The sequence below is a fragment of the Dama dama genome, chromosome 24 (genome assembly GCF_033118175.1).
Source record: "Dama dama isolate Ldn47 chromosome 24, ASM3311817v1, whole genome shotgun sequence".
NCBI lineage: Eukaryota > Metazoa > Chordata > Mammalia > Artiodactyla > Cervidae > Dama > Dama dama.
Genome location: NC_083704.1, coordinates 34,191,054 through 34,202,597, shown reverse-complemented (window position 1 = coordinate 34,202,597; position 11,544 = coordinate 34,191,054).

Sequence of the window (11,544 nt, the reverse complement as noted above, 5' to 3'; positions counted from 1 at the left end):
CACCTCTCTGAGCCTCAGTTTCCTCAATCTGTTCAGCTGGTATTTCTAACCGCAGGCCGTTTAGCAGAACTCCAGTTGGGTTCACAGATATCTGTGCCGCTTATTCAATGTGTGGTTTCCTCACCCACCAAGGGAACGGTGTCAGTAATGGCTCTTCCTCTCTAAGCTTGTGAGAAAAGTATATAATCCAGATAAAGACTGCAGTTCAGTACTTGGCTCCTGGTAAAGGACCAAGCAGCGTGAGCTCTCATGATATTCATACTCATATCAAAGATGTTGAGATTAATGAAGATCTTTGAAAGGAAGCCAGGAAGTTCACTCAGCCTCAGAGTGCTGGGAGCAGCCACTCAGCCGGGAAACAGCCCCTTGACTGAGCCCCGCCAGGCCCTCCCAGCCACCCTGAGGTGTCCCCGGGCCCCCAAAAGATCCCACAACCTCTGCAGACACCACAGCCACTGGCCTGGCCTGGCCCCCCAGGGGACAGGGAGGCAAAATCAGAAGGAAAGTCTCAGGGGTTCCCCTGGGAAGAGCCAAGGACCCAGGGTTCTTGAGCAGCCATGGTGGGGCAGGGGCCTCTTCCAGGAACACCTAGTGTTCTCAAGTCTCTCCAGGGCCAGGAGAAAAGGCCATGCTCCTGTCTGCGCCAGGGCGGGTCAAGGGGTGGAATTTCCCCAGAGGGCTGAGAACCTGGGTGTGGAACCCAGAAAAATCCCTCGCTCTCCACCCCCCACCCCCCCACCCCCACAGCAATGCTGCTGCCCTGTTCTCAAACGGCTGCTGAGGACATGATCTCATTAGACTCTCAGAGCCACCTGTAGCAGCAAATTATCGCAAACCAGGTAACGAAGCATCCCCAAGGTCACAGCCAAGGAACTGAAGGCCATCTCCTGATTCATTCCTTCCTCATTCCTGAGGCTTAAGACCTCAGGCAGACCAGCATTGGAATCCCAGCTCAGTCGGTTTCTAGACCTGTGACCCTGGGCCTGTGACTCCTCCCCTGAGTCTTAATTGTCCCGTCTACACAATGGAGGTGACTACAGCATCAGTCTCAGAGCCACGGAGAGGGCTGGACAAAGAGCTCAATCGAAGCTGAAAAAATAAAAGGCGCTGGGAGCTGAGAGTCTGTCCCTTCTGTCCCAAACCTGCTTCCTCATTTGCAAAATGGTCTTAACCTTACCCTGGGGCTCATTGCAATGAGGAAACGAGCACTTAGCCTAGTGGCTGCCACCTTACACAATTCTACGAGGTGCTATTCACATTCTACATGATCAGCCACAGCCTCTGCAGCTCTTCACAGTGACCCTGACTGCTCGCAATAAGGACTCATAAATAGGAGCCATTTGTCTTTCCCTGAGAGAGAAAAACAAAGAAGAAAATAAGCCTTAAATACCAAGGGCGTGCTAAGGGCTAAGTTAAGGACAGGAGGGAATGAGAAAGGACTAGAGGAGTCACAGACCTCGAGGGCTAGCCCAAGGCACAGATGGCGCCGGCTGGGGGCACTCCAGGCAGAAGCGAAGGTCTGTGAAAGACCCGGAGGTGGGAGAGAGGGGAGCGCCTGGGGGCACCTGACCCGGCTAGCGGAGCCAGGGTGCAGTACCAGGGTGATGGGGCAGGGGAAGCAGCCCTAGGTCTGGGGCTGGGGACGGTTGAGGCAAAGTGAAGACCTCCCACTCGGGGCTCCCAGCAACACTTATGGGAGGGAGGGACCCCTTCACCATGTCCAGGGCAGCAGGCAGTCTCTGAGCAGCTCTCCCAATTCTACAGCCCCTCAGGCAGGGGTTATCCCTGTTCCTTTTACAAAAGAAGAAACGAGCCACTTCCTAGATTTGTTTCCTTTGGCTGTTGTTAGAAATGGCCACAAACATATTCTCTTAACATTTCTGGAGCGCTGAGTTTCAAAGAAAATTGAGGTGTCAGGAGAACTGAGCTCCTTCCGACGTCTTTAGCCGAGAAGCTTGTTTTTCCTAATTTCTAGAGGCCACTACCTCCCCTGGTTTGTGGCCCCCTACCTTTGATCACGGGACCTCTTGCTTCCCTTTTCAGGTGGTCTTCTAGCCCTCCAATCCCCTGCCTCCCTCTTAATAAAGGCCTCTGTGATTACACTGGATTCACCTGGGTCATCTCCCATCTCAAATTCCTTACATTAATCACATCTAAAAGTCCCTCTAGCCTCAGGGCCTTTGCACTTGCTTTTTCCATTGCTTGGAACACCTTTCCCCCAGAAATCCATAGGGCTTATTCCTTCAACCTCTTCAAGTGCTCAAACCCACATCCTGGTACTCCTCATTCTTCTGCCCTGCCTCACTTTTCTCCATTCCACTCATCACCAACGGGTGTATTAGAAATTCATGTATTTCTTTCTTGTCTCCTCCAACTAGAATGTAAACTGCACAAAGACTGGGTCTTTTGTCTGCCTTGTTCACTGCTGTGTTCTCATCACCAAGAGTGACGCCGAATGGGGCAACTGAAGTACAGAGACGTAAAGTCACTTGCCGAAGATCATCCAGCCACTGAGCGGCAAAGCTAGCGATCGGAACCTAGGTGGGTCTGACTCCCGTACGTTCACAGCTTCGCTCAAGGACGCCGGTCAGCCTCTGAAAATGCACTTATGTGGATACCAGGCAATCAGGTCCTGCCCTCTGCCTTCTCCTGGCTGATGATGGGGTAATGGCAGTGCTGCTGGGTGACTCACCCTAGGAAATAACGAGAGGAATAAAAATAGTTTCTGTTGGCCCAGGGCATTAGATTTCACAACAGACTGAATGTGCCGTGAGAGCAGGGAGCATGCCTCTTTCACTTGGCATTGTGTAATCTGTGCCAGCCAATGCCCAGCCCATTGTTGGTGCTCAAGAAATCTTTGCTGATGAAGGAATGGCTCTCACTTAACTGCATAGAGAAGACATGCTCTGTATCTTAAGTATCTATGTGCAATGTGTGTGTGTGTGTGTGTGTGTGTATCTGTATCAATCTATCCATCCATCTGCCTTCTCTTTCTCTCTCTGGGTCTGGGGATCATCCATTTCTCTGCCCTGAGGTCCTGGCCACATACTCTGCCTCTCTACATATCCCTCTTGCCTCTGCTTCCTTGAGTTTCACAACAGGGTCCCCCCCCCATGCAGTACCTCAAGAGGAGCTCCGCCCTCCCCTGAAGTACCTGCTCTCCAAGCTCAGCGTCCGTGGTAATGACCCCAACAACAGGAGGAAGCGTGGCAGGATAGGTCCCGCATGAGCCTCCTTACCTCTCCTCCCGAGCTGTTCCCCCAGGATCAGCCAGAAGCTGAATGAGCTCAGAGTCTCCCCCAAATTTTTCTGTCTCACCTCCCTCTTCTCCAGCCAGAATGCTCAAGAAAAACAGAAAACTTACCTTTCTGCATACTTTCCTTCCTACCAAGCCAGAAAAAGAAGTCTCAAAATCACCCATGGTGGGAGAGGGAAGAAGAGCCACGGGAAGGTGTAAACAAGGATTGTGTCATTAAACCCCATCTGCGGCCCAGAGGGGCAGCTCAGTGGCAGCAGAGATATCTTCCCAAAGGGGAAAGAGTGACAGGAGGAGCAGCTGGGCCGGCCAAGGCAGGGGGTGAGGAGGTGGGGAGGTGAGGCCACAGTGACGAGCAGGGAGGAAAATGTGCAGAATGTCAGCCCGACTGAAGAGGAGGCTCTAATCCACGGCACTGCTGGATTCATGCAATTCCATATGCAAGCATTTCAATCAGCCGCCAAATCAATGTGAGGACCAGCATGTGCATAACGCTACTGACCCCATGCTCTCAGGGCTTTTCTTTACACATCCAACCACCCTGGTTCAATGAGATAAGCGAGCAGCCACTGGTGTGTGGCCACCGTGTGTCCACCTCTGACCACAAGCCTGGGTTCTACGCTCAGTACTTTCTGTCCATTAATACTCAGAAATATCACAAATGTCTCTGTGAGGTAAGGTGTGCCTACTCTACAGATGAGAACGCTGAGAATGCCAAAGGTTAAGTCACTCAGTCAGGGCCACAGGGCTCTTCTCATTTCAGACTTGGTCCCCCAGCAACAGGAATCAGCAAACCACTGACTGCAGTCCAGTCCAAGTGCTGCCCAATTTTATAAAGTATTATTGGAACACAGCCACACCAGGTTGCTTACGAATTACTTCTGGGTACTTTTGGGCTACACAATAGCAGAGCTGATTAGTCAAGACAGAGATTTGATGGCCCCCAAAGCCCAAAATATTTACTATCTGAACATTTACAGGGAAAGGTTGCCAACCCCTGCCCTGTCATGTTTTGTGCCCATTTCGCCAAAGGGAACCTTCAAAAATCTAATTCAAGGCATGGCACAACCTATTTGAAATCTTTGGAATAAAACCCAAATTTCCCCCTAGAGCTGACAGGGCCAGAAGGACTTGGCACCTGCTAACCTCCTTCTCTTTCACCCCCACAGATCACATTCCAACCCACTGGACATTTTTCCATTTATCTGATGGCTGGGCTCTTTCTAACCTCAGGACCTTTGCACATGCTATTCCTTTGTCTGGAATGCTTTTCCCCAGTTTTAAGTCTCAGCTCAAATTCCATTTCCTCTGCAAGGCCTCCCCTGTGGTTAAGCTTAACCATCTCCACACACAGTCTGTTTCCTTTCTCGCAGCAATAATAGCTTGTCATCATTTTATCTACAGGTTCACTTTTACCCTCTCTTTTGCCCTAGGCTGCCAGCCCTATGAGGGCTGGACTGTATCTGGGTGGTTCACTGTTCTCTCCACTGCCAACCGGTGATGTATGAATGTTTGAGACAGCAACACAGACATGTGGGCATCCAGGCCTGCGGGACCCCTGAGCCACATTCCTCACCCAGGTGCTCCTTTCTTCCTTCCCACAGACATTCAGAAAGTGATATTCGGAACCTCCCTGGTGGTCCAGTGGCTAAGACTCTACGCTCCCAACGCAAGGGGCCCGAGTCTGATCCCTGATCGGGGAACTAGATCCCACGTGCTGCAACTAAGATCCCACTAGATCCCACAAATAAAGATCCCACATGCTGCAACTAAGACCTAAGCCAAAAAGATAAAATTTTTTTTTTTTAAAAGAAAAGAAAGTAAAAAAAAAAAGAAAAGAAAGTGATACTCATAGAAGTCTGCAGAGGGACTAGGCCACTCCAGAGATGTGGACAAACAGATTCTTTCCCTCAGTGAAGTTCCCAGGGGCCAAATCCTCCCAGTCAAACACCCTTCTCCTTGTACGGAACTGCTGGCCAGAGAAGGGGGTCCCACGGTGGCTGCCTGCGAGTAGCCCTCCCCAGGAGTCTGCCATTCCTCTCTCAGACTCCATCAAATGTCCCCAAGGATGTCACCCCTGAGAGGCGCTGGGACACAGCTGGGCTTCCCTGGAGAAGGTGACATGCAGGACTGGGGTTGATGCTCCACAGGTTCCAGACCCCCTGGTATCATAGGTTGATCTGGGACCACCAAAGAGTCCTAACCCCTAGAACCTTGGGGGAGAGTGTCTTTGCAGATATAACCAAGGCACTCAAGATGGGCCCACCCTAGATTTCCAGGCTAGGTGCTCAATCCTGTGACCAATAACCCTTCTAAGAGACAGCAGACAAAACATAGACACAGAGAAGGGCACATGAAGAGAGAGGCAGAGACTGGAATGATGTGGCCACATGCCCCTGCATGCCTGGAGCCCCCAAGAGCTGAGAGAGATGAGAAAGGACCCCCCCATGGAGACTTTCAAGGGAGTGTGCCCCTGCCCACACCATGATGTCAGGTATTAGCCCCCAGAACTGCGAGAGAAGACAGTTTGGTCGCTGTAAGTCAGCCAAGTTGTGGTTAATCTGTTATGACACCCACGGAAACTAATATACCTGGGAAGGGTGTGCTCATTTCTTGCTTCAGCCCACAAAGAATCACAGGCGATTTTGCTGGCAGGGGTGCAGGGTCTGAGTCACCCGGCGCTGTTTGAATCCAGGCACCCAGGCTCCACGTGACCGCTGCTTCCACCTCCACACACACGCCGCCCCTCATCCCTTAGTATTTATCTTCAAACCGACCTACTGTTGTCCTACTCCAGTGGATTTCCAAAGAGAACTTGATCTCTGAGTGGGGAGAAAGTGCACTGCTGGCTATACATTCACTCCAAAATTTTATTTTCTGGTTCAGTTAACCAAACATTTATGAAGTGCTGACTATGTGCCAAGCAGTATTTAAGGCTCTGGAAACGCAGTTGGGACGAAGCAGACAGGGATTCCTCTCCTGTGGACCCGGCTTTGTCCTGTGGAAGGGGCAGGGGGATCACTGTCCAAACGAATACAAAGCTGCTAAAATTAAAATCACTCCCTGGCATGTGCCCTAAAATCGAGTGACCGCCACGTGGGCATGTGCTGAGAAAGCCCCACACCTCCCCTCCCAGGGAAGGAGCTGAGGGTGGGGAGCAGGGCGAGGCAGAGAGCAGGGTTTGGATTCTGGGCATGCCACCTCCTGGCTCTAGCAGAGCCCCCTGGAGAGCCTATATCTTCCTTCCGCCAAAGCAGGAGGCGCTCCCAGGGTCCCTGGTTCCCGTCTCCAAGAGCCTGTGATTCTGGAAAGGGAGGAGGCTCCCCCCAGGCGCAGAGCCTGGCTGGTCTGTGGGACTGGGACAGCAGTATTTCCAAGGTGCTGAGCCCTCTGGGTTGGGAGGATGGGCAGGAGGACGGGTGAGGGGGAGGTTCTGGAAGAGAAGGTGCAGGCCTGCCAGAGCTCAGAGCCCGTGCCAACCCCATCCTCCTGTGGGCGACAGGAAGGGCTGTCGTGTGACTTGTGGGATCTGCGGACAAACAAACTGTGAGTCTGGATCCTGGCCCAGGGAGGATAGGAAGCCCGCTTCTGAATCCTCTGGTTATAGTAAACATTGACCATTCACTGAGTACCTACAACTTGCCAAACCCAGAAAACCTGTTTTAGTTTAGCAGCACAACAGTCATCAAAGAGAGTACTTCTATGCCCATTTTACAGATGAGGAGGCTGAGGCTCAACCAGGGCATACAGCTCTCAGGCGCCAGGCAAGGATCTGAACCCAAGGCTGGTCTTAGTCATCTCTTTCTACCACCTTCAGCTCTACTTCTGAACTATTGTTAAGGAGTTTTCAGTGGCAAGATCCAATTCAAACTGGCTTAAGCCCACTTCCATTCCTCCAAAGACTTTACTGTAGAGTTTTAGGGCTTTCAGGTACAGCTGGATCCAGATGTTCAATGTTCTCACAATTCTTTCTCATCCTTTGGCCTTGTATTCCTCAGTATTAGCTTCACCTTACGGTCCCAGAGCTACAAAGATAGCCTACCCAAGCCTTCAGGCTTCTACTCTGCTTCACAAAATTTCTGGATATGTGACACTCTAATAGTTCTAGCACAAGAAGGAGAAATCCATTTTTGGCCTATGGGAATACTGTATCCCCTTAACCAGACGACTGGTTCCAGTTTGGTGATGTGACCCAAGCTGGGCCTACTCAGGCCTTATACAGGTTTTCTCTTTTTGTTTTGTTTTTTCCTTGAGTTCCTTGAAATCACAAGTCAACATACTTATTTTAATCATTCATCAGATAAAAATAAAACAAAGATGAGAGAACAGCAGTTGCAGTATTTCCTGCAACTTTGGTCCATGAGAAAGAGCCACGGCAGGAAGAAAAATTCACAGTTCCATTAAGTGTGAACACACTGAACTCTCACGCTTCCCCTCCATCAGAAATGTACTGCGAGGCGGGATCTCCAGGCCAATGGACAAACCAGGCTTGATCGGGCCTTCTCTAGGCTCTGCCTTTGGGGGCCTCCTGTCTCCAGTCCTGCAGTGTGAGCCTTAGAATGAAATAACGTTTCTTGTGAAGCGATGGCATTAATAGCTGAGCAGTAGCTAATTCAGGGCTTGCCGGGCAACAGGTGCAGAGTTACAGACTCCGTGCAGGGTCTCACTGTGATCTCACTGCATCCTGCCGGGGCTGCTGCACTTTTTATCCCAGGTAAGGAAACTGAGGCTCGGGACTTCAACTGACGTGCCTACATCCCACAGTCAGCTGGGCACAGCTCCAGTGTTGGAACTCAGCCCTGATTCCAAAGCTTGTGCCCCTGGTCCCTACTTTAGGCTGCACTTCGTGGTCCTGGGTACACAGTCCTGGGTCCACTTCAAGGAGAGATGGATCCAAGGCTTAGCTCCTCCAAGCCCCTGCCTGGCCACATCCAGGCAGGACATTCTCTGAGCCAGAGCAAAATTCCCGTCCCAGGCAGGCTGCCTTCTCCACCACAAAGGGCCCTGAAATAAGAGGCTGCAGGCCTGCCTCCCACTCGGGGTGACCTCTTCACAGCTGTGCTACTCAGGCACTCACTAATCTCCCGAAGCCTCAGTTTCCCCATCTGTAAAAGTTTCCCCATCCCACATTTGGCTTAGTGGTTTCCAAACAGTTTCAGGCAAGGGCAGCATCAGTAAACGAGCATGCAGACCCCCTACATGAAAAACTGCTGAAAGAGTGGCTCTTCCAGAAAACTGAGACCTGGGTCCTGGCTCTCGTAAGTCTTCAGGGGAAGCTGTGTGCACTTCACTCTACCAGCTCAGCCCTATGGCCCCTCAGAGCTCTACTGCTCTGCGCTTCTCAGATCCTGACACACGCCCCGCCCTGCACCCCCGCCCCCTTATAGAGAAAGAGTTTTCTTCCCAGATGGGTTCATCAAGACCCTTGGGATACAAGTGATGAAAACTCAACTCAAGCCAAGTTAGGCCAAAACAGAACCATAGGTACAGGGTCCCCAGAATTCTTCTTCAGCTTTTCTTAAATTTGGTCCTCTCTGGCTTTAAAGGTTTCTTGACTTTCCACAGTCCTAGGGAAATTATGAATGCCTTCCTTTAGCCTGTCTTTTCCCAAGGGGCCCAGTCCCTGGTTCGCACTCCCATCTCATTTGGAGCCTTTCTCTCCCTCCTCCGGGCCTTTGCACATTCCGTGTCCACCAAGAACTTCCCCACGTTCTTCCTTAAGCGACTTATTCTCACCATTCACGCTTTAGCTCGAGTATCACCTCTTCAGAGAGGCCTTTCCTGTCCGCTCCAACTTAGGTAGCCCCTAACCTCTCCCCGTCAGCTGGCCTGGTCTCATTTCCCTGTCATAGTTCGGGACGACCTTCTTATCTATGTGCTCCCGTGCCTGCTGTCTACCTCCCCATTAGAAAGTCCACTGCATAGGGCTCTGCGTTGCTCACAGCAGTACCCCTGACCTCCGGCACTGCGCAGGCCATGGACAAGCACTCCATAAATAGCGGTGGAATGCACAAGCACATGATAGACAGCAACTCTTCACGCTTTATCAAGTCCAGACTCCTCCGCCTCAAATTCAACATCTCACCACCAACCGGACCCTCCTGCTCCTCTCAGAGGGAAGCCACACCCCCTGCAAGCTCCACAGGCCAGTCCACCCTTGCCCCCTTCCCCCACACACCCACTCGCCCATCGCCACTTCCTGCCACTTCTAACCCTCATCTCTCAAAGTCAACTGCCTCTCCCTGTCTCTACCGCCGTCCTCCAGGCCCAGGTCCCATCTCTCTCCTTGGGACACTAGCGGCAGCTTTGCCATGGTCTCTCCCAGAATCCCTTCTTGCCCAGTCCAACCCGATGCCCTCAGCACAATTTTGATTCTGTCACCCTCTGCTGAAAAACTACCAATAGCGTCATCCAGGACACTAAAAGGAAGCTCAGCTGCCTTCCCGTGGACCATGGGCTCTACAGAAACTGCCTCTAGGAGCTCATCCTTGCCCTCTTGCCCCTATCTTTCTGCTCCAGCCCCAGGTTCCTGGGACCCCTATCTTCACAGAGCACTCAGCAGTGTTGTTCACACACTTCTGCCTCCTGCGTGTTCGTCAGGGCAGATATCTCACCCGACTCTGCAGGCTCAGCCCAGCCTTGCTCCTGGCATTTAGTGCTGCTTAATAAACATCAATAAATGCATGGATGAATCAATGCAGTTGAGTACCTAGTATCTGTCAGACATGAAGTTAAAAATATAAATATTTTATTTTCTAACAATCTTTCAAAGTAAGCACTACTATGTTTGATTGACACATGAATGCACGAACAAACGAATGAATGAATGAAAAAACATTTAAACGAGGGCAGGGCCACAATCCAAGTGTACAGAAACCAGGAGGGAATGTACTTAACGATGTGTGCTAAGTCACTTCAGTCGTGTCTGACTCTGCTACACTATGGACTGTAGCCTGCCAGGCTCCTCCATCCATGAGATTCTCCAGGCAAGAATAGTGGAGTGGGTTGCTGTGCCCTCTGCCCAACCCAGGGATCAAACCCAAGTCACTTGCTTGTATCTCCTGCATTGGTAGGCAGGTTCTTTATCACTATAAGTACCTGTGAAGCCCGTACTTAATGATAGGCACCCAGTAAAAGGAACCAGTGGATGGACAGCACCATGGCAAATGAAGTGCCATGGATCTGTTAGGGGCTGAACTGTGTCCCCTCAAAATCCACAAGTTGAAACCCTAACCCCCAGGACCTCAGAATGTGACCTTATTAGGAAACAGAGTCTTTGCAGATGTAGTTAAAGTGAAGTTGTTAGGGTGGGCCCTAATCCACTATGACTGGTTCCATCATAAACAGGGGACATTGGGACAGAGACTGACACATATTGAGGGAAGATGATACAGACAGAAACGGCAAGACAGCCACCGACAAAGCAAGGAGACAGGCTGGGACAGGCCCTTCCCTCACAGCTCTAGAAGAAACCCTGTCAACACCGTGACCTCGGACTTCCAGCCCCAGGAATTGTGAGGTATCTGTTGTTAAGCCACCCAGTCTGGGGCACTTTATTATGCCAGCTCTAGCTAACTAATACACGGATGGCTTCACACACCACAGCATTTTTCAACTCCTCTGGGTCACATCAGACTTGTCCAGGGGCTGCATTCTGCCCAGGAGGGCACAGGTGGCCACCCCTGCACCCTCACGGGTTCCCGGAGCACACCATCCACAGGGGAGTTGGCTCCGGGGGAAGCTGGGGTCAAACGGATCAAGTGGGAATTCAATTATGGTTTGCAGACGAGTCTCCGAGGTCGCTTAATTAATCAAGGGCAGAGCCTGTAACCAAGGCCCCAGGCTCCAGGAGCTGTGCGGCAGCCCCCACACAGAGCCAGGCCAGGCCCAGCCTCTTTATCAAGTACAGGAGAAAACCCAAATTCAAGGCAAGAGATAGATTGGATCAGTTGAGACATGCTTCTCGACTAACACCCCAGCCTACAGTTATCAATACTCTATAAAGCATGTTGGAACTGCTGTTTACAAGTATCTGTTAATTATTAAAATGGAATCTATTCCCCGCCCCCCCCCCCCCCCCCCCATCTAGTTGAGAAATCTCATGTTACACAGAAAGGTTAATTACAAACCGACTTCCAAGAACCCTTTGTTGGAAGCTTCTGTTTCATTTTCTCCAAGATGAATCCTTGAACTCCATATTTGGGAATGCAGACACAGGCTGGCTTAGCAAAATCGTTTCCTCATTCTAGCAGCCCCCAGCTCTAGCCAACCTCTCAGATGGCCTGATG